A 21,662-nucleotide genomic window follows, 5' to 3' on the forward strand; every position below is an offset into this window, starting at 1 on the left:
TTCAAGATATGAGGATAGAGCAGCTTTTCCCTAACGGCTTCTTAGTTGCGTTTAAGTATTTAGTTAAGTAGGCCTCTTTTTACTGTTCCTTTTGTCTGCAAATGTTGGGATTCAAGCCACTACCACCACCCTTTGCAGCAAAACTTTAAATAATTGTCGACCCTTCTTCTCCATTTCCTCTCTGGCCTTCTCTCCGGCCTTTGCCTCTCCACTCAAGATAGCTGCCCTCATAGAACCTTCACATGGTTTAAAACCAATGAGCGATTCTCTGTTTAGCTGACCTCTCAGCAGCATTGATGGAGTTGATTTCTGTCTCTTCCTGGACCTGCTTCTGTCTCCTGGCTTCTGGGACACCAAGCTTTCGTAGTTTTCCTCCTATCACATCGGGCTCCTGAATCCCATTGCTGGTTCCTCCTTTACCCTTAATTCTGAGCCCGGGGCTCACTTCTTGCATTCTGCTTTTTCTTGTCCCTGTTCTCATCTCGTCTAATCATCTCTGAACAGAAGACTCCCAAATCCCCCTTTTGAATTTCAGACTTGACAATCCCAACTGCCTGCCAGATGAATACTCTGTTTCATCACTTTTATTCTAAGAGAATCAAATTTCTTAAACCAAGATTAAAAGCAGTATAATGTTATAAAGAGAATGAAGATCATATTAAGTAGTAATGATTCGACCCATTTCTAATCATTGCTCAAGAACTGCTAATGTGTTTCTGCTTTTGTTTCTAGATTATATTTCATTTTGTTCTTCCACTTTGAGGACGCCAGGAAGAATTTGAGACGCATGTTTCTTCTACTCCAACATGAAATATGTATTTTTAAATTGGATTTTCTGTTTTTACATTATTTCCAGTCATCTGCACTTTGAACATTTTGAATTAAAATTTACTTTTGAAATACTTTGCAAATCTAATCAGTTTATAAAATGTTGTGAAAACTGTCTTTCTTTGTATTTTTTCAGGCTTGTTCTTCGAAAATGAAGGCAGGAGGAAGCTTCCTTTTCATATATATGAAGCTTATTTCAACGTTGCTCCTCCAACCTGACCCTCTGAGTTGATGGTTTAGATTAGTGGGAAAGTATTATTCTAAAAATATCTAGGTAAAAATCAACCAATTTGCACACATGTGAAAGTGTTGCTCTGAGCTCGTGCAGCTCTGCCCAACACCACTGCCTACGTGGGACAATGGGTTGACTAGAATTTCTAATCATTCAGGAAAAAGATTTTTCCACTAAATGAGGAACAGATATAATTCAAGTAGGTTAAACCAGCTGAAAATGCTTTCTAAGGAAGTGAAAAATTGTTATATTGACACTTTCATCTGGTTTAACTTAATATGCACAGGAAACAATATAGAGAGTGATGAAATTGCTAACTAGCAGGACAGCTCAGAAAGAGATGATTCAGAACAAAGGAAAAAGAAAAACAAAACAAACAAAAAAGACTGAGAAATAGGAGTCTTCAATAATGTGGAACAACTCAGGGAGCCCTTGACCATGACTGGGGCTCCTCCAGGCACGTAGCCAGTGTGATCTCCGGAATCCTCCTCGGCGGTGGCCAGGAGGGGCCAGCCCTGGTCATGTGGGCACATTGCCACCCTCCCTTTGAGCAGCTCTCTCGATTTGTGCATCAAGGAAAATGGGAGTAAAAACTCTCGCACCATGGAAACCCAACTGATGAAGACAATATAATCACAACAATAGCTTCTATTGTCCTTTTCATTCAACATAAGGATGACCCATAGTCCTTGTGAAAAAATTTGAAAATAGAGAAATCATGATCAAGAAAGTGATAATCACTCATCTGTGTACATACTTCCAGTTGTTTTTTTCACACTCATAAATATACAAAATTAGACTATATACTTTATACATTGTTTTACAACCTATGTTTTTCACCTATGTCATTACATAATTATATTATAAACAATTTCGTAAGAATTTCATAAGTAGCTTTCCACATCTTGAAATAGGCTTTGAGAAGAAAGTGAGTTTCTAGTGGTTTTGTAATAGCTATGTAATGGAAGGAATAAAATTTATTTGATTATTCTTCTACTGTGAGATATTTATGTTGCTTCTATCTTTTTACTGTGTATGAGAGTGCCACAGTGACAATCTCTGTCCCCAACTTTTATAAACTTCTTTTATTATTTCTTTAAATTAATTTGGAGTGAAATGGTATGTTCATTTTCAAAGCTCTTGCTAAGTACTTCCCTTCATAACATTTATACAAATTTACAGGTCCATCAGCCAGACAAATAAGAGGGCAAAATACATATTTGATAATCTTTGTCAATTTGTCAGATGAAAAGGATATCTCACTGTTATTTTACTTTCTAATTTTTTAGCAAAATTATTTTTATGTTTGGTGTCTGTTTATTGCTCCTTTTATGAATTATCCTTCATTCATCCTTTATTTGGATTTTCTTTCTTAAGCACTCCATATATTAGACATCCCCCAGATGGTCCAGCTCTTGGCAGTACACAGTCACCTTAGCTTTAGGGACTCAATCACTATGTGAGTTCAGTCCCCCCAGGCTGACTGCCAGAAATCAGCTCACTGCAAAGCAAAACCACTCCCCATTACTTCTGGGAAACCCAGTTCCTCCACCTGTGAATAAGCCTAGCTAGTGAGCTGCCATCACTGCCTGCTCTCTGATTTCCTCTGTCTATCTTGCTCTAGCTCCCACTTGTCCATGTCTACCATCAGGACACCATATTGGGAAGCCACACAGGTGCCACCAATGGTTAACTCTCAGGAGTTAACAGAGAAACTGTCTTCTTTAGGCTGGGAAAACAGTAATGCCAATGCTGTAAACTCTGTGTATGCCCGTCCTTAGGGTGCAAGAATGTGCCTGGCTTCAGAGATGGGGAAGTAACTGGGGAAGGAGAGGTAGAGCCACTGTCTGTACCAAGGAGCATCTGGCATCCAGCTCCAACAGCCAAATGTGCCTTGTTACACAAGCATTCTAAGCCTTTATCCGTGACACATGTTTCAAATGTTTTCTTTTAGTCTGTTGCTTCCATTACAATTTATTAGGTTGAAGTACGGAACTCAGTTTGTTTCTTCATCAATGAAATAAGGGTTTGACTTCCCTTTAGGGAAACATGACCCCCTAGGTACTCTGAAGCTCCTCCCACTGCAGAACACCTGGAAAAGCAGGATAAAAATAAACTAAACTTGTTTAAAATGCATAGCTGAGCTTGCAAGAAAGTAAGGAAACTCCCACAGGCTAAAAATAAAGAGAGAATAGAAATTCACCTTGTTGCTTTGTGGGAACTGGGGGAAGGGTAAGTGAGGGTTGGTAACTAATGACCAAGAGGCTTCCATGTTAAGGGTCACAGGAAATAAGGCCTTGGGACATGCAAAATAATGTGCTGAAATTGTTCCTCTGCCCACACCCCAAAAGTCAGCCCTATGTGTTGCCAACATCCTCAGGGAAAGGGTATATAAAACATCCATTCACCAGCAAAGAGATAGTAAAGCTGTCTTCTCCTGGGCTCATGGTGGGGGGGAAACTCTTCCCTTAAAAATTATAACTGCAAGGTTTCTCTCATGAAGATTTTGAATTTGATGTTACTACACTTGGGATCCCCAAAGGAGGAGATTAGCAATGGCAAAAAAGCAGCTTCAGTCGGGCATCACTCCTAGGATGCCCAAAACCTTCTCCAAGGGACATATTTTAATCTAGAATGCTCAGGAGTTTTACAGAGCCCCACTGAGCACAAACTCACAATCTAAACTTAAAAATCACAAAAAAAGGATAATCTATCATCCGTGCAAGTCAGCAGGAAACACAAACAGTGGATTCAGACACTAGAATAATAGGATACTGATGACAAAATTAGCATGCTCGAGATGACTAATGCCACAACAGAAAACAGAAAATGAGTTCAATATTTTTACAAAGAGAGCACATACATTCTAACAAGGAAAATTATGGCCATTGAAAATAAAAGTTTAATGGGCAAGTTAAAATAACGTGTTAAACCAGATGTATCTAAAACGTGAACTTTGGGTAGTTATGTAAAGACTGATTCACCCCAATTAATATCATTTCAGAAAGCAGGAGAGCCTGGTTTGACAGAATCCTGTGTGGATGCCCAGGGTTTGGGAGTAGAGCGAAGATGAAATGACAGTAAAGGATCAGGTCACCCTAAAGTTTTGCATAAGGAATTTCCTTATTGGCAGCATCACCAATACTCTAGGAAAGGAAGCTCTTTAGGTAAACAGAATAGCTACACTGCAATTATATCTATAAACTAATTATAGGTGCTTTTCTAAATATTTATGCTTAGCATTAAAAAGATTCCATGGTGTGGCAGGCGTTGCTTACATTCTACAGTATCTACTTCCCCAGCTTCTACAGCAATAAAACCCCTAAGTTTTGGCCAGGCACTAAGCCATGCTGAAAAATGAGTTTATTCTTTTTTTTTCTCCCAAAAGTCCCAGAACATAGTTGTATACCCTAGTTGTGAGTCCTTCTAGTTCTTCTACGTGGGACACCACCACAGCATGGCTTGATGAGCTGTGTGTAGGTCCATGCCCAGGATCCAAACCAGCAAACCCTAGGCCACAGAAGCAGAGCTTGCGAACTTAACCACTTAGCCATGGGGCCAGCCCCTGAGTTTATTCTTGAGATTAAATTCTGAATAATGGGGTTGAACAGGAATGATGTGTGAAATCTCCAACTTGTGCCTTGACAGGCAAGGACATATCATCCCTATTACGGCCACCTTACTGGTGGGTATGGTGGTAAGAAATGTAGGGCCATGAAGACAAGAAAATTACTAAGGCATGGCATAAGCAACAAGGAACAGGGAGCCTGGATACCTGATGACCTTGTGGAGCAGAGACAGCAGTTTAGACTTTATCTGAGAGAGAGCTAAATTTCTTTTGTGCTTAAGCCAGGAGAAATTTGGTTTGCTATCACACACACCTGTATCTATGGAGCAGAATTCAATGCTTGGAAGCGCATTGTTGCCTTTGTGAGAACCTAAAATTTATGTCATAGGTTTAGAGGAAACATTTTGCTAGTGGGTGGCAAAGAGACAGATCTTGGTGGCTGGAAAGATGGTGATCCTTCTTACACAGACACAAAACATTCAGTGACACTGTCATCTGCAGAATACATGCCATCACCAACATTCGTGGAAATGGTCAGAAAATTCAGAACGTTGGTGTGTTCTGGCTGCTACTCTATACATCAGAGAGGTGAATTAAGACTAGAGCCAGCCCTGCGAAGTCATATCCCTCTGAGGAAGAGACTCACTCCCACATAGTTAACTGAGTTGACGAACAGTCCTCTTGGGACTTTATAAAGTTGATAAAACCAAACTCTACTCCAAACTGAAACGGACAATAGGCCGCTCAGAGGAGACTGCAGGGGCAGGAGACAGGACTGTGTAATCACAGGTCGTTCTCATGTTCCTCAAATAAGGAGTCCCCTGTCAGACAATGGAAGGTCCGAATGAAGAAATTTCCTTCCCACCAAGACTATTGTTCCAGATGTTCTCAAGGTAGCCACTGTTAACTTGAAAGTAATTCTGGCAGAGCACAGAGGCAAGGAAATAGAAATGCTGAATTTTAAGGTTTAAATGGCTATTACTGCTAAGTTTTTGATGAAGTGGTGTTGCCAAAGAAGACACAGGCAAGCATCCATAAGTGTGTGATTGGTGACCCGCTGCCATCCTCTTGGAGGTTGTGCTTTCCCAGCTGGACTATAAAGGCTAAGGAACCAGAAGGCACTCCCTTGCTGACAAAGCCAGAGCTCCGTGGAAGACAGTGATGAAGGTCTCCTTCTGGAGAGCTTCGCCCAGGGCTGCCAGACAGAGCGATCAAGGAGTTGACTCTACTTCCTGGGCAGGGACTCTTCAGAAGGATTTGTTAACTAGTTAAAGGACCTGTGGCTGCTATTTGTTTTCCATTGGGCGACTCCTTTTTCACTGAAGTTTTCTGTTTCTACTCCACCATTGTGTATTGGATTCGATGTGTGGGCAGAAAACTCGTCTTTTAGTTTATAGGTGCTAGACTGAGCAACCAAGCCTGGACCTGATGGAGATACCGCAGACATGGAGGCGAATGCAGTAACGATATGAGACTTAGGGACTTCCTTATTCGGGTAGAGAGTGGATGTGTTCCTTACGTGAGAAGATGGGTAGGCACAGATATTTGGATGGCCAGAGGGGCCAACTAAGGCAGAACCAAGGCAGAAAGCCATAACCATTGTTCCTTTTATACTATATAATACCATATACTATATTTAGCTGGGCACATGGCTACCCAGAATCTAGGTCTGATCGTATAACTAAGTTCCAGCCAAGGAAATGTGTGTGCAGCTTCCAGGGCACATCCATATAGGCAAGAGCATGCACTCTCTCTTCTTTCTCCCCTCCTCTCCTTCCTGGCTGGAATTTCAGGGTGGCGGTTAACTATGTTTAGACCATGAAGATATGGGAAGCCCACCAGGAATGGCAGGGCCACGGAAAGAAGGAGCCAGGCCCCTGAGGAATTTGTGAAGTATTCTATCATGAAGGCTCTGGCTTTTCCTTTTGCTTAAAAACCTTCTCCAGTGTTTAAGCCCCTGTTATTTTGGGTCCCTGTCATATATGGCCCAATTAAGTCCTTATTACTGAACACAGTGAGGTTAAGTCATTCTTGAATAATTCTGTTGTGGTCTTTGCACGCTGTTTTGTTAATGGATCCAAGTAGATTACGAAATATGTGGAAATGGTGGGCTAAATTACAATTTATAACCAAATAACAAGTGTAGATGTGTGTGTACGCATGCACGTGCACACACAGACACACACACACGTGCTTTACATTGGAAGGTGAAGCAGCAAAGGATGAATTAGAGGCCCTTTCTTGTAAGGAATTAACGAGGACAGTGGAGCACAGGACCAGGAGGAGGGGTCTATGTGCCAGGAGCCTGGGCATGAGCTGGAGCTCCGTCCCCAACTGGCTGTGTGAATTGGGAAGGACACAGAATCACTCCAGCCTCAGTATCTTCATCCGGATGATGAGGTTTAAGATCAATGATCTTGAAAATCCCTTCTGGCTCTCAAGTCTTGTCTGGACATTAACAAAGTAATATTAATTTTGCAGTTTCATAATCTGCAATTATACATTCTCGTCTTCAGCTCCATCTGCTTGCCGACCTCAGGAATGGGAGCCATTAAACTTGGAATAAAAATGCTTAGAAGTGAAGTTTGCCTTTTCGTTATGAAATAAAATTAAAGTGCTCAGAGTGTTTTGTCAGTTCAAATGAGCATGTGGACGCAGGAAAGCCCTGAAGCGTGTGTACCAAAGACAGCGAGCCATCTTTCCGCTCTGTGGCTGCCGTCAGTTTTTCTTAGAATTGGGAAAAAAAAGAAAAGCCACATTTTGAAACCAAATGAGGTCCTTTTTTAAAAAAATTCAGATCGTTTGGAGGACATTTTAATTTCCCACCTATTTTTCTAAATAAAAGGAACCACAGGGCCCTGATGCCTTTATGGTTCAGCTGGAGCACTGAGATTTCTAAGAAGCTTGCTCCTTGCCTTACATCTGGCTATTTACCCAGAGGGGAAAATCAGTGTGGGCAGGTATTCTCTGCTTGGTTATTTCTAGACATGTCCAGTCAGCCTGATCCCAATCTTTTAACTGTAAGATCTGTTATTGCTTAGATTGGTAATTCCTTTTGTGAAATTCTAAAACCTGCAACTTCTTTTGTCGCCAGTCTCTAAGGAACAATATCTTGACAGGTAAAGTTTCTTCTTGTGAAGAATTGTAACATGCGGCAGGCTACATTCCATGTGACTTGGACAAAACTCAGGACCCTCTTAAAATGTGGATTTTTCCTTAAATTTGTGAACTGGGAAAAATGAGCTACTATACCATACAAATGATTTCCCCACCCTAGGTAATGTCCTTCTCTGAGTTAGAGAAATTTACCCAAATTCTTAGTATTTTTATCACATTTTAAAATTGCTGGAAACAATCTAACATAACAATATAGTCATTCATTTTATTTTCACTCTACAAGCAAACATTTCGAGCACTTGGTAACATAAGCCACTATGCCAGGCACTATGGATACCAGGAAGACAAAACCTGGTCCCTTTCTGAAGAACCGACATTCCAGGAAGCAAAATTCCCCAGAATAAAGACTGCGAGGGGAAGGAAATGATGGGGATTTATCTTATGAATAGAAAGATTTTATATTAATTCTAATTTAGAAGGTATCATGCAGGCTGTGTTGATTAATGTTCCTCTAGGCAGTGTTTCTCGAAGTGTGGTCCCCAGGCTCACAGCATCAGCATCACCTGGAGACAGGCTGAAGACGTAAAGTCTTGGGCCTCACCCAGGACCTACTGATTCAGAAACCCTGGAGGTTGTTGTGTGCCAGTTTGATTTTTCAACAAACTCTCCCAGTGATTTTGAGGCACGCTCAAGTTTGAGCACCACTGGTCTAGAGCAGGTATCAATGACCTGGGGACCAAGGGTGGCCCTCTGCCTGCTTTCATAAATAAAGCGTTACTGCAACACAATTCGTTTACTTATTGCCTAGAGTTACAAGAGAGACTATTTGGCTCATAAGACCTAAATATTTACTATCTGGCCATTACAGGAAAATTTACCAACCCTTGGTCTAGTGCACAGGAGAGACGGTGGTGAAGATCAAGTCTCGCGGCGCCGTGTGAATCCCATCTGTGCCTTCTAGTTTAATTGTGGGGGAAATTACTTAACCTCTCTGTGCCTCAGTGTTCTCATCCATAAAGTGGTGCTAATAATAGTTTCCAGCATGCAATGTTATGGTGAGGGGTAAACAGGTTAAAAGTTTAAACCTCTTAGATCAGAGTGCGGTAAGCAGGAAATATTCAATACTTGTCAGTTATCTATAGACGAAAGACACATTGCAAGATGCTTCACTGAGGATTTCCAGAGCCTCAGATGTTGTGACTTCGTGGATGCAGTCACCATATATGGATGAGTCACGTGTCATGCCCCACATGAGGCTCTGGAGAATGAACTAGAAGGCAATCCAGCCTGCTCAGAGTGTAGCAGTGTTTAACTTGGTGGAAGCCAGAAGGCGTGGCATTATTTTCTGGGAACAAAGTACCTACAGGCCATTTCCTCACTGGCCCAAGATCCTGACTTGTTTCCCTGGGGTGAGTTGGAATGATATCATCTCCTGGGGGAAAGGTAGGTGAGACGATTGTGGCTCTTAGGCTGGGATGATTAAATAATCAAGTTTGTGCTGGCTGAGCTGAGAATTCAGGGGAGAGAGAGAGTAAATAATGTCAAAATGGTCTTGGTGCTACAAACGGAGAATCCTTTCTCAGTTCATATCCCACAGAAGGCCTCTTCACTCATGCATAAAGCTGCAAAATCTGATCCCAGCAGAAAAGATGTGTGTGTGTTTGTATGTGTGAGAGAGAGAAGCTCCCATAATATAGGTAATCTCTAAAGTAATAAACTTGGTAACATACATTTTGCAGAGGATATTACAGATAAGCAAAATATTTTATAGAAATCAGTTGATAACAAGGTTGATATTTTAGTGAAACTTTGGGCAAGATAAGCAAATAAGTATCTACAGTGATTACATAAGAGTCTGAACAGAAAAGCATGTCCCTCGATAGAGCTTTGTATGGAAAGAGTTGCTACATGGGATACTCAGAGTGTGAGTTCAAGAACCTTACAGATGGACAGGAAAACACAGTTGGGCACTCAAGTCTTTGTTCTCTTGGATCATTTATTTCTCAGGACTATCAGAATCATTCATGCTTTAAAGACAGGTGAGCTTTTTGTACTGGTAATAACCTGAGGTCGATGGTTGTTGACTAAAGTGTATATCAGATGCATCTGGGGACCTTTTCAAAACCACAGGTCTGAACTCACCCTCTTGAGACTAATTCACTAGGTTTAGGGTTAGTCTGGGCTTGTTGAAGCCTAGCACATTGAAAAAACTCCCTAGATATTTCTGATTAGTCACACTGGTTAAGGGTCATAACAACCAGCTCTATCTGGAGGTACTGATATCAAATTGCATCGTAAAGTTATTCAAGCTTACTGTGTTGAAACTTGTATTAGAAGATTGGTACAATAGACAGAGTATGGAGTTTGGAGTCAAACACTTCTGGGTTCATCTGGTCATTCGTTTGTAAGTTGCTCCATAGAGATGCATTCTCTCTGGTCCACATTTTCAAACTCTGTAAAATGAATAAAGCAGTGTCCTTTTGCTCATGGCTGTTGACTGCTGGCCTTCCTGTATCACATTGCCTCATTGACTGAAGATTCCTCTTGGTGACTTCAACATCTACATTGATCACACATCTGAGACGCTGGCCTTCTGTTCCATGAGCTGTCTGCCATCCCTGCCTTCAACAACCACTGACTGTTCCACCTCAGCTCCCATTGTCACGGACATACCTTGGACCGCTGAGCCTCCTCAATCTATCCCTCCGCCATAAACATTTCTTCCAGTTCACCTTCTCCAGGCTCCCATGGCAATGATTCCTTGTCCTCATCTTGTCCTCCAGCCCACTGACATCATCATTTTTGTCCCCACATCCTTTTAGTTAGCTACATTGCATGACCATCCATAAAGTCACTTCCTCGCAAACATCCTTAGCATCCTGCTTCTCTCTTTTACTGTTGCCTGGGGAAACCATCTCCTCGTTGGACCCGAGCATTGACCTTCTCCGCATTAGCACCTGAGTGGCTGAACGTGGCTGAAGAAAATCCCAGTAGCATGTGGATGGGTTCTTTTTAGGATGATGACCACAGACCTCAACTGGTCATTCAATGCAGCTTAGAGATTCCAGTAAGTTTTGCTGATTTCCAAGATGTCAATTTCATAGCTTATGTTCTCTAAAGTTCACGCCCTCTCCCTACTCCCCACCAGAACCTGACCTCATATTTCATTAGGAAAACAAAAGTTCTCAGACGAACAGGAGCAGCAACAAATCTCCCATTCCTGCCTGCGCCTGGTCTCCCCTTGGTCCTCTCTGCTATGACAATGCTAAGACAAGCCCTGCTTCTCTCCTAACACAAATTCCATTGTCTCTTATCTTTCCAAGGCCTTTGTTCCTATGATTATTTTGTTTCTTTACTACATACTCCATTTCTTTCTGTCCATGAAGGTATTTCAGTCGAAGTATAAACATGCTTCGAATGACCCACTTTAAAAAATAGCTCTCTGTGCACACATTCCTTCAGCTGCTCCCACTTTCTTTGTTCTCCTTCAGGACAAAACTGTTCTAATGAGCTCCTTCTGCCTACTGTCTGTCCTTCTTTACTTCCCATTCGCCTCCTTTATTGAATTAGGAAACCTTGTGAGCATACAGAAAAGAATTATAATCTAATGAACACCCACCAAACCAGCTCTATCCAATCTTAACATTTTCCAGTGTTTGCTTCATATCTTTTATTTTTAATGGAAAACAGAATCACAGATAAAGTTGGTGGCCCTTAATTATGGTTCCACAATCTCCCTTCTCCCCTTCCTCCACAGAGAAAATGCCCTGAATTCAGTGTTTATCGTTTCTGTGCCATTTAACTCCTGTGTATGTATCCACACATTATATAGATATGATTTTTTGTTTTTAATGCTTTATATAAACTGGCAGGATACTTCATGTTCTCTGCAACTTTGCCAACTGGGCTGTATGGAATGTAGATTGTCAACTTTACGGGAGTGGCCAAAATGCTTTCCCAAGTGATTGTACCAACTTACACCCCTAAAGTTCCCCTTGCCAATGTTTGAGAACAGTTGGTATTGCCAGACTTTTTTTTTTTTCTTGAGGGAGATTAGCCCTGAGCTAACTGCTGCCAATCCTCCTCTTTTTGCTGAGGAAGACTGGCCCTGAGCTAACATCCATGCCCATCTTCCTCTGCTTTATATGTGGGACGCTTACCACAGCATGGCTTGCCAAGCGGTGCCATGTCTGCACTGGGGATCCGAACCAGTGAACCCGGGGCCGCTGAAGTGGAACGTGCACACTTAAACGCTGTGCCACCGGGCCGGCCCCTGCCAGACATTTTCATTGCTGCCAATCTGATTAGTATACCATGGTGCCATCTTGTTTCAATTAGATTTCCATGATTATTAGGGAGGTTGCATTCTTCTTTTATGTTTATTGGCCACCGAGCTTCCCGTTTCATTTGCACATTTTTTGTATTGCTTCCTCCTTCTCCAGTGGCTTCGCAGGAGTTTGAAAACATATTCTGCCTACCCTCTTCTGTCATTTGCATGCACTGAAAATTCTCCTGGGCTGTGGCTTGCTTTTAAGTTGTATTTCGTCACATGGAAATTCTCAAGTTTAATGTTGTTTTCTTTATTGATTTTCTTTTTTTTTATGGCTGGTCTTTGTATCTTATTTTGAGAACACTTCCCTCTCCTGGGGTCATATAGATAGCATCTTATATGTTTTCCTAAATGTTGTAATGTTTTCTTTCTCACTTGGGTGTTAATCTACTTTGAAGTTATTTCTATGAAAGGCTTGAAGGAGGTCTCTAATTCAATGTTTTTACGTCATGGTTGTCAGTTGTCTTGGAGCAGTTTACTCAGTCACATGTCAAAAATGGCATATATGTGGGTCTGTTTACGGGCCTCTGTGATATTGTTCTCTTTGTCTATCCCTCTGCCAATATCTCAATGTATTAATTTCTATAGCTTTATGAGCAATATTGAGAGCTAATGACCTCCACTTACCTTGTTCATTTTCTACAGAAATTCCTTAATCACTCCTAGATCTTTGCTCTTGCCTTGCTTATAAATTTCAGGATCTACTTAACTTTCACCCAGCCAGTTGAGACTTTGACGGGACCCGCATTGTATTTAAGAATGAATTGGGGAGCCTGGATATTTTTGCACAAATATTTCATATTCAAGATATTATATACTGAATCATTTCATACATAAATGTGGGATAGCATCAGTTTATTTAGGCCTTCTTCAGGATCTTTAAATTTAGTTTTATAAGTTTTCCACAAAAGTCCAACATATCTTTTGCCAAAATTATTCTTAGGTAACATATTGATTTTTTTTGCTAATGTCACCTTTTCTATATTATATTTTCTCACATTTGTTGCTGGTTTATGGGAACACAATTGATTTGTATTCTGAGATTCTATCTAACAAACTTGCAGAACTTTCTCTCTATTCTAATTGTTATCTGTAGACATTCTTAAGTGGTTTTAACTAGAGACAATTTATTGTCTGCAATTAAGTTTGTTTCTTCCTTTTCAACCATTGTTCCCGTGTTGAAGTGTTGATATGTGCATGCTTGTCTTGATCTTCTCTTTCAAGTGAATGTCTCCAACTTTTCATGTTTAAATGTCAAGTTTTTTGTTGATTTCTTTTTTTGTAGCTAGCCTATCGAATTAGGTAAATTCCCTTCCATTACTAGACTAATAGTTAAGAGGATTTTCTCAAAATGAGAAATACATGTTGAATTTTATCAAAGTATATTATACAGCTGTTGAAAGGCTCATTTGGGAGTTTGGCCTATGATTTTTATATTCACTAGAATAACTTTCATAAAATAGGGATTAATTGTGCCTTGAATATTTGGGACAATCTTCCTAGAAGGAAGGCCTTTTGTCTGCTTCACTTGTTAAGTATTTACTGATTCAGCTTAATGGTTACAAGTGTATTTGGATTTTCATTTCTTCTTGTTAGTTTTCTGAAGCTAAATTTTTTTAGTGAGTTATCTTGCCAAAGGTTGGTCTATTTCATTAATTCCTTTTTTTTGAGGAAGATTAGCCCTGAGCTAATATCTGCCGCCAATCCACTTTTTGCTGAGGAAGATTGATCTTGAGCTAACATCCATGCCCATCTTCCTCTATTTTATATGTGGGACGCCTGCCACCACGGCTTGATGAGTGGTGTGTATGTCCACACCTGGGATCTGAACTGGTGAACCCCGGGCCGCTGAAGCCGAACACTCGAACTTAACCGCTATGCCACCGGGCTGGCCTCTCATTAAACTTGTTGAATTTATTTAAAATAGCTTTGGTATTGTTGAGTCTTTCTATTGTATCTTTATAGTCTATTTCATGACTATGTCGTATGAACTATGTTATTTCCCTTTGCTCTGCTCCTTTTCAGACTTTTTGAGTTGGACATTTAGCTAGTTAGTTTCAGCCCTTCTTTCCTAATATAAGGACTTAAGGCTAAATTTCTCTGTAGATACTACTTTAGCCTACATTACATAAGTTTTAAGTGTTGTATTTTTATACAACATATGAATTTTTCTGATTTCCATTATTTCTTTGTCACGTGTTATTAGAATTGTGGCTTACAATTGACAAATGTGAAGTTTTTAAAATGTTTTCTTTAAAATTATTGATTTGTACCCTCATGGCATGGTAATGATTATTCAGAATTCATTGAGGCTTGCTTTGTGGCCCCAGACTTGCTTAATTTTTGTAAATCTTGCAAGAGCATTTGATATGTCCACTGGAATAACCTTGCGAATTGCTTTTCTCAGGATATCTAAATTCACACTGTTTTTTTCTTGTGGATCTATGAATTAGTGAGAGAAATGTGCTCTATCAATGATTGTGGATTTGTCAATTTTCCTTATAATTCTGTAGATTTTTACTTTTTATATTTTGAAACTATTTTGTTAATTGCATATACATTTATATTTCCTAATGAACTGAATCTTTTTTAGATACTGAATATTTTTACTATAAAAGATTTGTTTAAAAATCTGTTTTTCTGATCTTATTTGTAAACTAGCTTTATCTTGACTGATATTTGCCTGGTATACTTTTTCCCAATGTGTTATTGTGCTTTCTGATAAAATTAGATTTTATGTATTTCCTTGATTTCTAGCAGTTCTTCTCTTTCTATAATTTTTTCCTTTCTGTCTTCTTTTCCTTTCCAGCCTTCAATTGGATTGGTCAAGTTGTCTTCATTTAATCTTTTTGCCTCTTTACTGTTTTCGAAGATTGCATCTATTGCTAGTCTCTTGCAATTACTATTACTATCCTTGATATTTTAGCAAGTGTTTAACTTCTAGAGTTAATCAATATTTCCTCTCTTCCCTGGAATCTCACTCTTCTCTCATCTTCTTCTTAGTCACGACTCATCCTCCAAATGTCAGCTCAAACGCCACCTTTTCAATGATGCCTGTTCTGATGCCCCACACTAAACCAGATACCTCTGACCTTGTCTTTCATGGCATTTACCAGAGCTTATGATGACACACTTGTGGGATCAGTCATTGATACCTACCTTCCCCAGTAGACTGTAACTCCCAAAAGGGCATGGATTGGCTCTGTGTCGCTCTCATTTTATTCTTGTTTGGTGAGGAAGATTGGCCCTGAGCTAACATCTGTGCCAATCTTCCTCTATTTTTTATACGTGGGATGCTGCCACAGCCTGACTTGATGAGCAGTGTGGAGGTCCACACCCGGAATCTGAACTGGCAGACCGTGGGCTGCCAAAGTGGGGCACACAAACTTAACCAGTTTGCCACCAGGCTGGCCGCTCTCATTTTATTGTTAATGTGCAGCAATCGCCGCGCATGTGCTGTGTAACAAACCTGGCTGAAGGCAGGAAAGCAGAGCAGCAGAGTGGGAGGGAGGGAAAGCGGGAGGGCTGCGCAGGTAGTAACGTGGACAGATGAAGCTGCAGGGATGCGGGATGTGGAAGAGCCTATGCCCTCTGTCAGTTAGGAACTACATTCTCCTGCTAAACCCGGAACAGAAACAGTGATGGACAAAAGGGAAAGTTCTTTCTTTCTCATGTTATGAAGTCTACGGGTGGCAATCCAGGGCTGACACAGGGGCTCCTTAGGGTCAGCAGTGATTCAGCCTCCTTTTTTCAGCTCTACTGTCCTTGGCTCATGGCTTATATCCCTATGGTTACCTTACAGTCCAGCATGGAGGGTGGAATTTCAACTATCACACTCAAGTTCCAGGAGGAATCCGGAAGTGGGAGGGAAGGGCAAGAAAGATCACGTCCAGATAATTGGTTCTCTCTTCTATAGAGCTTTTCTTGGAATCCCAATGACTTACACCTTATTTGTCACAGCCAAGTTCCATGGTCTAACCTAGCTGCAAGAAAGTTTTTTTCCCCCAAGCCTGGCTTATTGTAATTCCAATAAAATCAGGAGCTCTGTGTTATTAAAGATGGTGGGGGGTGCTGTGTGGGGATGGTCACTGAGGTGAAATGCTATAGACTGGGGACCGGTTAGACGGAGACCAGTTAGAGATGTTGGTATTTTGGGTGAGACAAGCTGACATTCTGAACGAAGGTGACAACAATGGGAATGGAGAGAAGGGTCTGAAAGGCAATTTGACGGATGGGCTACAGGATCCTTGACAGCTCATCTTCCCACTGATTTGCTGCCAGAGACACTTTGCCTACTGGTTTAATTTCACTTAGTAGATGCTTTTCCCAGTGAACTCAAGGTCATTATGAGTTAATCTCCCTGGTAAATGATGGAATAAACCAAGACAGACTAATTTGTATTTCTAAATCTATGTTGGAAGAAAATTATTTTTGAGAATATATCTCCTAAGGTATTTACTTCCCCCCAAAGCTCTATTTCCAAAGACAGGAATATAGAGGACATTGATTAATAAGTATCAAACATATCTTTTTAAAAAAGTACAGCCTTCTTTGCTTACAGACACTCAAGATATATACAAGACTCAATGTCAGAAAATAACACTGAGGGAACCGTATGGATGCCTTATCTCCATGCCACAAACCATCTGCATGTTCTCTAGGTATTCCAAAAATCTTTTAAACCTAGCATTTTTTCTCCCCAAATCATACTTACAAAAAGATGACTTGAGGTGTTTTGAGCAGACGGATTTTATTTTAAGGAAATTGGGTTGCTAGAAAAATATATCTAGAAATTTAACCATAAAGAGAAGGCAAAATACTTCTAGATTTCTAGAATATTTTGGTCTTCTGGAACACAGCTGGAGTAAAATACAACGTCTTTTATTAATAGGCCGTTACTGAAAGTGAGATGAATTACTAAACTTTTCTAAGAAAAAGTAAGTGAGAACTTTTTGTTGAATACATGCTCTGGTTGTCTCCTGGAGTTCCCGCTGTGGCTCCTAGTGGGTAGACTTTAAGCAGCTGCTCCCTGGAACATGGAGCCATGGAACATGGCTGCGAGGTAGGCAAAGGTGGTTTTCACCTGTGGAGTGAGTTCAAGAGTTCAGAGGTGAGCAGAGCTCACTTGGGTCGGGAGAGGGCCAGGTCGCTCTGTTTCAACCTCTATGGAAAAACTGGCAATGGCAAAGCATGTTTCTCTGACAAGACACGAGAAGCTCAAGGCAGCCCTGGATGGACTTGGGTGGAAGCTCAGAATTCAGAGGAGGGGACGTGATGGAGTGTCCAGTGCACAGACTGGCGGAGGGCTGGAGAGTGGGTGCCCATGTGGTTGATCGGGTAACTTCCGTTTAAGGTCCAGGAAGCCGCACTTGGTACCGTGCCCATTTACGCTCTTCTCAGATGTGCCATAACTATTTCCTTCCTATTTTGTCTTACTTTCTGGGCTGCTCTTTTTGAATAAAATTGGCCTGCTCACCTCTGCCAGCTGCTACTAAACGCTAAACGGGGCGTGAGTGTTTCTTGAGGGGGAAAGAACCCTAAAGAGTTTCTGGTGAAGCTCAAGGACTTCGTTAGGGGCTGATGACTCCCTGAACTCTCCCGACTTGGCGATTCTTCATCTGTCAGAATTTGGGGAGGACCACAGCATCACCTGTAGACATCATCACGGGTGTTCCAAACACCTGCAATACATGAACGAAACACAGCACTAGGCAATCTTAGCAAGACATAAAACTGCCTATTTTCTTACCAATGTTTGGCCATGTTAAGAAAAAACTGATGGAGTCGATCAGATGATCTAGCAGTTTTTCCAGTTCTTAAATGCCATGGATCTAAAAGAAGGAAAACAGGAGTAAAAAGAGAACACTCGTGGATGATGATTCTAATGTGTCCCCTGGCTCATTGGTAGGAAAATCCCGTTAAGACGTAAACATCCAGAGGCGCAATTGCTGGACTGAGGTTTTTTATAATATCCTTACAATTTCATCACATTGTAAAGATCACAGAAGTCAAGGTCTCCCTTTAAGGTCACTCCTGACCCCCAGCACCATCTTCCTCTCTTCCAGGTGATGTTCTTGTCGGTGCCCTCCTTGCTCCTCTTATCTGGGGTGGCAGTTTAGTGATGTGGCTGAAATTCACAGGACAAGGGAGGGAGGTAAAGACAAGACAACTGGTTAATTATTTCAGACGCATAAGAGACCCTTCATATTTGCACACAGAAACTGAGGTGAATCAGGAAATGGATGGCGTTTTTCAAGTCACATAAATCAGCGCCCCAGAATTCATCATTTTCACCAAGTGTGCAGTTGGTTCTCTCACTCTTCTTATGTGCCTGGCTCACTGAAAACTGTTCAGGGAGAGCTAAAATTTTACTTTTAAAAGAAGAGAATGAAACCGTTTTGTTTGGAAATGATCACCTCTAGTTTTGCAATGTGATGAGAAGAAGCTTAACGCAGAAAGTTCTTTAATAAGCAAAGACTTTTCAGAGAAAAAACTCCAGACATTTCATGTGGAAAAAGGAAACACCTGTGGATTCTTTAAAAAAATTTTCTTTGTGGAGAGCCTACTTCTCTGCTGGGCTGTGGGTGAGTATGTTACTGACATCACCTCCTTTCTCCTTTAACACTTACAAAGGACATACCTGCCAGCAGGTTTGTGTGAGCTCCAGATGAACAGATGGGGGCTCAGAAAATTTAAGGAACGCTTCCCCAGGTCACAAAATGAAATCACAACCTCAATTTAGGTCTATTTCACTGTAAACTAAGGATTCATTTTAAACTATAATTTGGTTTCTTCCTCTTCTTTTTGCTTATCAATAATCTATTTGTAATTTATTATCAGTGAATATACATATTTTAATAATGCTTCTAGGTAGCCTGTAAACCACCTGTAAAATTGACCCCCCCCCCCATAAAGTTACATAATTTACTGAGTAAACACTAAGTTATCAGCCCTCCTGCATTATGGTGTAGAAAGCCATTTTCTTCCCACTGCTTAGCTCTCTACATGCCAAGAATGTTTTTTCTTAAGCGTACATGCCTTTAAACTGCAATGTTGAGGGGCAAGGACAAGCATTCCCTAAACACCTTTGGGTCCTAATTTCTGTCTCCCTTTGCCCTAATGGCTGGAGGCTCTGCAGGTCCACGCACCCACCCACCCAAGGGCTGCAAGACTCAAGCGGAAGGCAGCATCCTCCCTGACGCCCCACCTCCTAGGAGCAGAGCAGCAGGGCTAGACCTCGGCCAGCCTCTTCCTCCCAGGGAGCGCTCCCAGGCCTCTGTGCCACGTAGGCAAGAGAATCGGAATGTCAGGAATGGAGCTAGTGTCCCACGTGCCAAGCACAGAACAGAGAAGTGTTAAGCTTTTCGTTAAAGCCCCAGGAACTAGGCAGCTGCCCAGCACCAGGCTGAGTGCCCCCACCACAACCCAGGGAAGAACGCTTCTCAAAGAGGCCTGCCCAGCTCCTGACATTTCCTTCCGGACGTCTTAAAGGAAATCCGAGTGAGGGCTTGATTACCCCAAGCAGCTGTATCACCAGTGTGAGGGAGAGACTGGAGGGTACCGGCTGGGCTGAGCTTTCACGGAGAATTGCAGAATTGTTTTCACTTAATTATTTTACTAAAAAAATATTTCTAGAAAATAAAGACAACTCAATGTCAATTTGTCTTTCGATTGTCCTTCTCTTGGATCTGCGTGGCTACTGTGTGAGCCATGACACCGTCCAGCCAGGGAGGGGTTCTTAGTTTTAAGGATGAACTGAACAGCAAAACTAGGGGCGCACTCGGCCATTCCCAGGATCGCGAATCCCAAGAATCTGCCACAGGCTCTGGAGGGGTTGTGTGAACGTGGGCCACGCGGCATCCTATGTCATTGCGGCAAAGGAGGGCAGTGGTGGGGGCCTTCATGCGTTTCCTTATGCAAGGGAAACTTTACAGCCACCCTGGGACGCCGAGATGGAGAAAAAACGGGCCCAGAGAGACTGTCCCCCACCCCCATCCAGAAGGAAAAGGTCACGCGCGGCCCTTCAGGGTACTGAATGGAAGTTTTGCAACAAAGCATCAAATTCTAGGAGTCCGGAGAGGCACTTTGCTTTCCAATTACCAGTCTTTTCGCCTGAGTACTAGGTCGATAAAGCCGAAAGATCTGGCCGAAGCGCAACAAGTAACATCTGTCCCAGAACTGGATGAGTTGACCTTGTCCATCCGGGGACTCCTCTCTTAACGCTGAACGTGGCTACTCCGGGACCCCCTGACCTGCCTCTCCGGTTCGTAGGATTTGTTCATTTCTCTAAGTTTACTTCGCCGGAATCGACCCGAGGGAGCCAAGAGGCGCACCCTCAAACCGCTCCTCCAAGAACCCGCAGCAACTCTCCGAGTCTTTAAGGAGTTTCCAGCTAGCGCACGCATGAGGATGTCACACGAAAAGAACAAAATCACAACCTCGGAGTCCGCGAGGCGCCGGCGGCCCCTGCCCACCCCGCTCCCCACGGCTGCATTCGGCCGGGGGACGCGCACGTACCTGGAGCCGAGGCCGGCAGAGTGGGCGCGCCACGTCTCGGATCCCGGCCCCCGCTGCCTCTGGTCCTTTATACCGCCCCCCCGCCCCTCCAGCAGCCACGTCTGAGCGGCGGGACGGGGGGCGGGGGAGCCACAGAAGGTCCCCGGGAGGCGAGGGAAGGGAGTCCCTGAAAGTCAATACTCGGGCGCACTCGCACTAGGGACGCAGGAGTGGGGCTCTTGGGGTGCAGGGGGACGCCCTGGGCGCCGAGGGGGGCGCGTCTGGGGAAGTGGGAGGGGCCCAGGGAGGTCGGGCGCGGGGTGGGGCGCTCGGGTTTCACCCAGGCCAGGAGGGGGAGGAGGAGGCGCGGCGGCGGGGGCGGGGCAGGGGCGGGGCGAGGGCGGGGCGAGGCGGCCCCGCGCTCCCTGCCCGCGCGCCCCGCGCCACTCTACTCGCCGGGAAGGCGGCGCCGGCGGCTGCTGCTCTTGCTGCGCCCGGTCCTGCGCGCTTCCCTCCCGCCGCGGGTGGGCTCCGCAGCCTCCGGCCCGCGGCGGCCCTCACCCTCCACCGGGGCAGTGCAGCCCGTGCGGCCCATCCCGGGGGCTCCCTTCTCCCTCCCGCAGCTCCTCTGCGGAACCGGCTCGGGCGCCCAACTTTGCCTCTTCGCCTGTCGCCCCTGCCGGGCGCGAACCTGTTCACCCCAGTCCGGCCGCGCGCCCAGGGACCGTGCGCCTGGCGCTCAAGCCGGTGTCCTCAGCCCTGAGCGCAGGGAGTGTGGGGTGGCTCTGGGGAAGTAGCAGGGGGCGGCGGCGGCTGCTGCCTTGACTTCTCTTGCCGGGCGCTGAAGAGGACCCTTAGAGCCGCTCCGGGGCCCCAGGCGCTGGATGACTGGCACGAGGAGCGCGCCTCGCACCTGGTGAGCGAACCCCCTACCCCGTCCCTGTGTGGCCGTGGCCGCAGCTCCGACCGTGCCGCGTTGCTGGCCGGGACCGGGGGGCTGCAGTGGTCGGCGGGTGGGTTGTGTCGATCTTGGGCAGGGTCCATGTGCAGGCACTGGGCGGGGGACAGCCGATGGTTGCGCGTACAGAATT

At 43.5% G+C, this 21,662-nt stretch overlaps 1 protein-coding gene, 1 long non-coding RNA gene and 1 other non-coding gene across 7 annotated transcripts in view; 1 reads left to right on the forward strand and 2 right to left on the reverse strand.

Moving 5' to 3' along the window:
- Positions 1-16,806: 16,806 nt before the first annotated feature.
- LOC124245148 (uncharacterized) lies at positions 16,807-20,896 on the reverse strand. Of its 3 annotated transcripts, none has more exons than XR_006890192.1 (3): positions 20,593-20,893; positions 18,054-18,202; positions 16,807-17,906 (listed from the first exon to the last, which is right to left on the reverse strand). It is a non-coding gene; the product is annotated as an uncharacterized LOC124245148 (long non-coding RNA). The 3 variants fall into 3 exon arrangements; XR_006890191.1 differs by having other exon boundaries at positions 16,807-17,756; positions 20,593-20,887; XR_006890190.1 differs by having other exon boundaries at positions 16,807-18,202; positions 20,593-20,896.
- Positions 18,301-18,370, reverse strand: LOC124245248 (small nucleolar RNA SNORD123). Its single transcript, XR_006890244.1, has one exon. It is a non-coding gene; the product is annotated as a small nucleolar RNA SNORD123 (small nucleolar RNA).
- Positions 20,897-21,049: 153 nt separating the features above from the next.
- The window catches only part of SEMA5A (semaphorin 5A), a 459,076-nt gene continuing 458,463 nt past the window's right edge, over positions 21,050-21,662 (forward strand). For all 3 annotated transcript variants that reach the window (XM_046672376.1, XM_046672377.1, XM_046672375.1), the window contains exon 1: positions 21,050-21,487. The gene's annotated coding sequence lies outside the window, so the exon portion shown is untranslated. The remainder of the gene's footprint in view (positions 21,488-21,662) is intronic.

This window comes from Equus quagga, chromosome 9 (assembly GCF_021613505.1).
Source record: "Equus quagga isolate Etosha38 chromosome 9, UCLA_HA_Equagga_1.0, whole genome shotgun sequence".
Classification (NCBI taxonomy): Eukaryota; Metazoa; Chordata; class Mammalia; order Perissodactyla; family Equidae; genus Equus; species Equus quagga.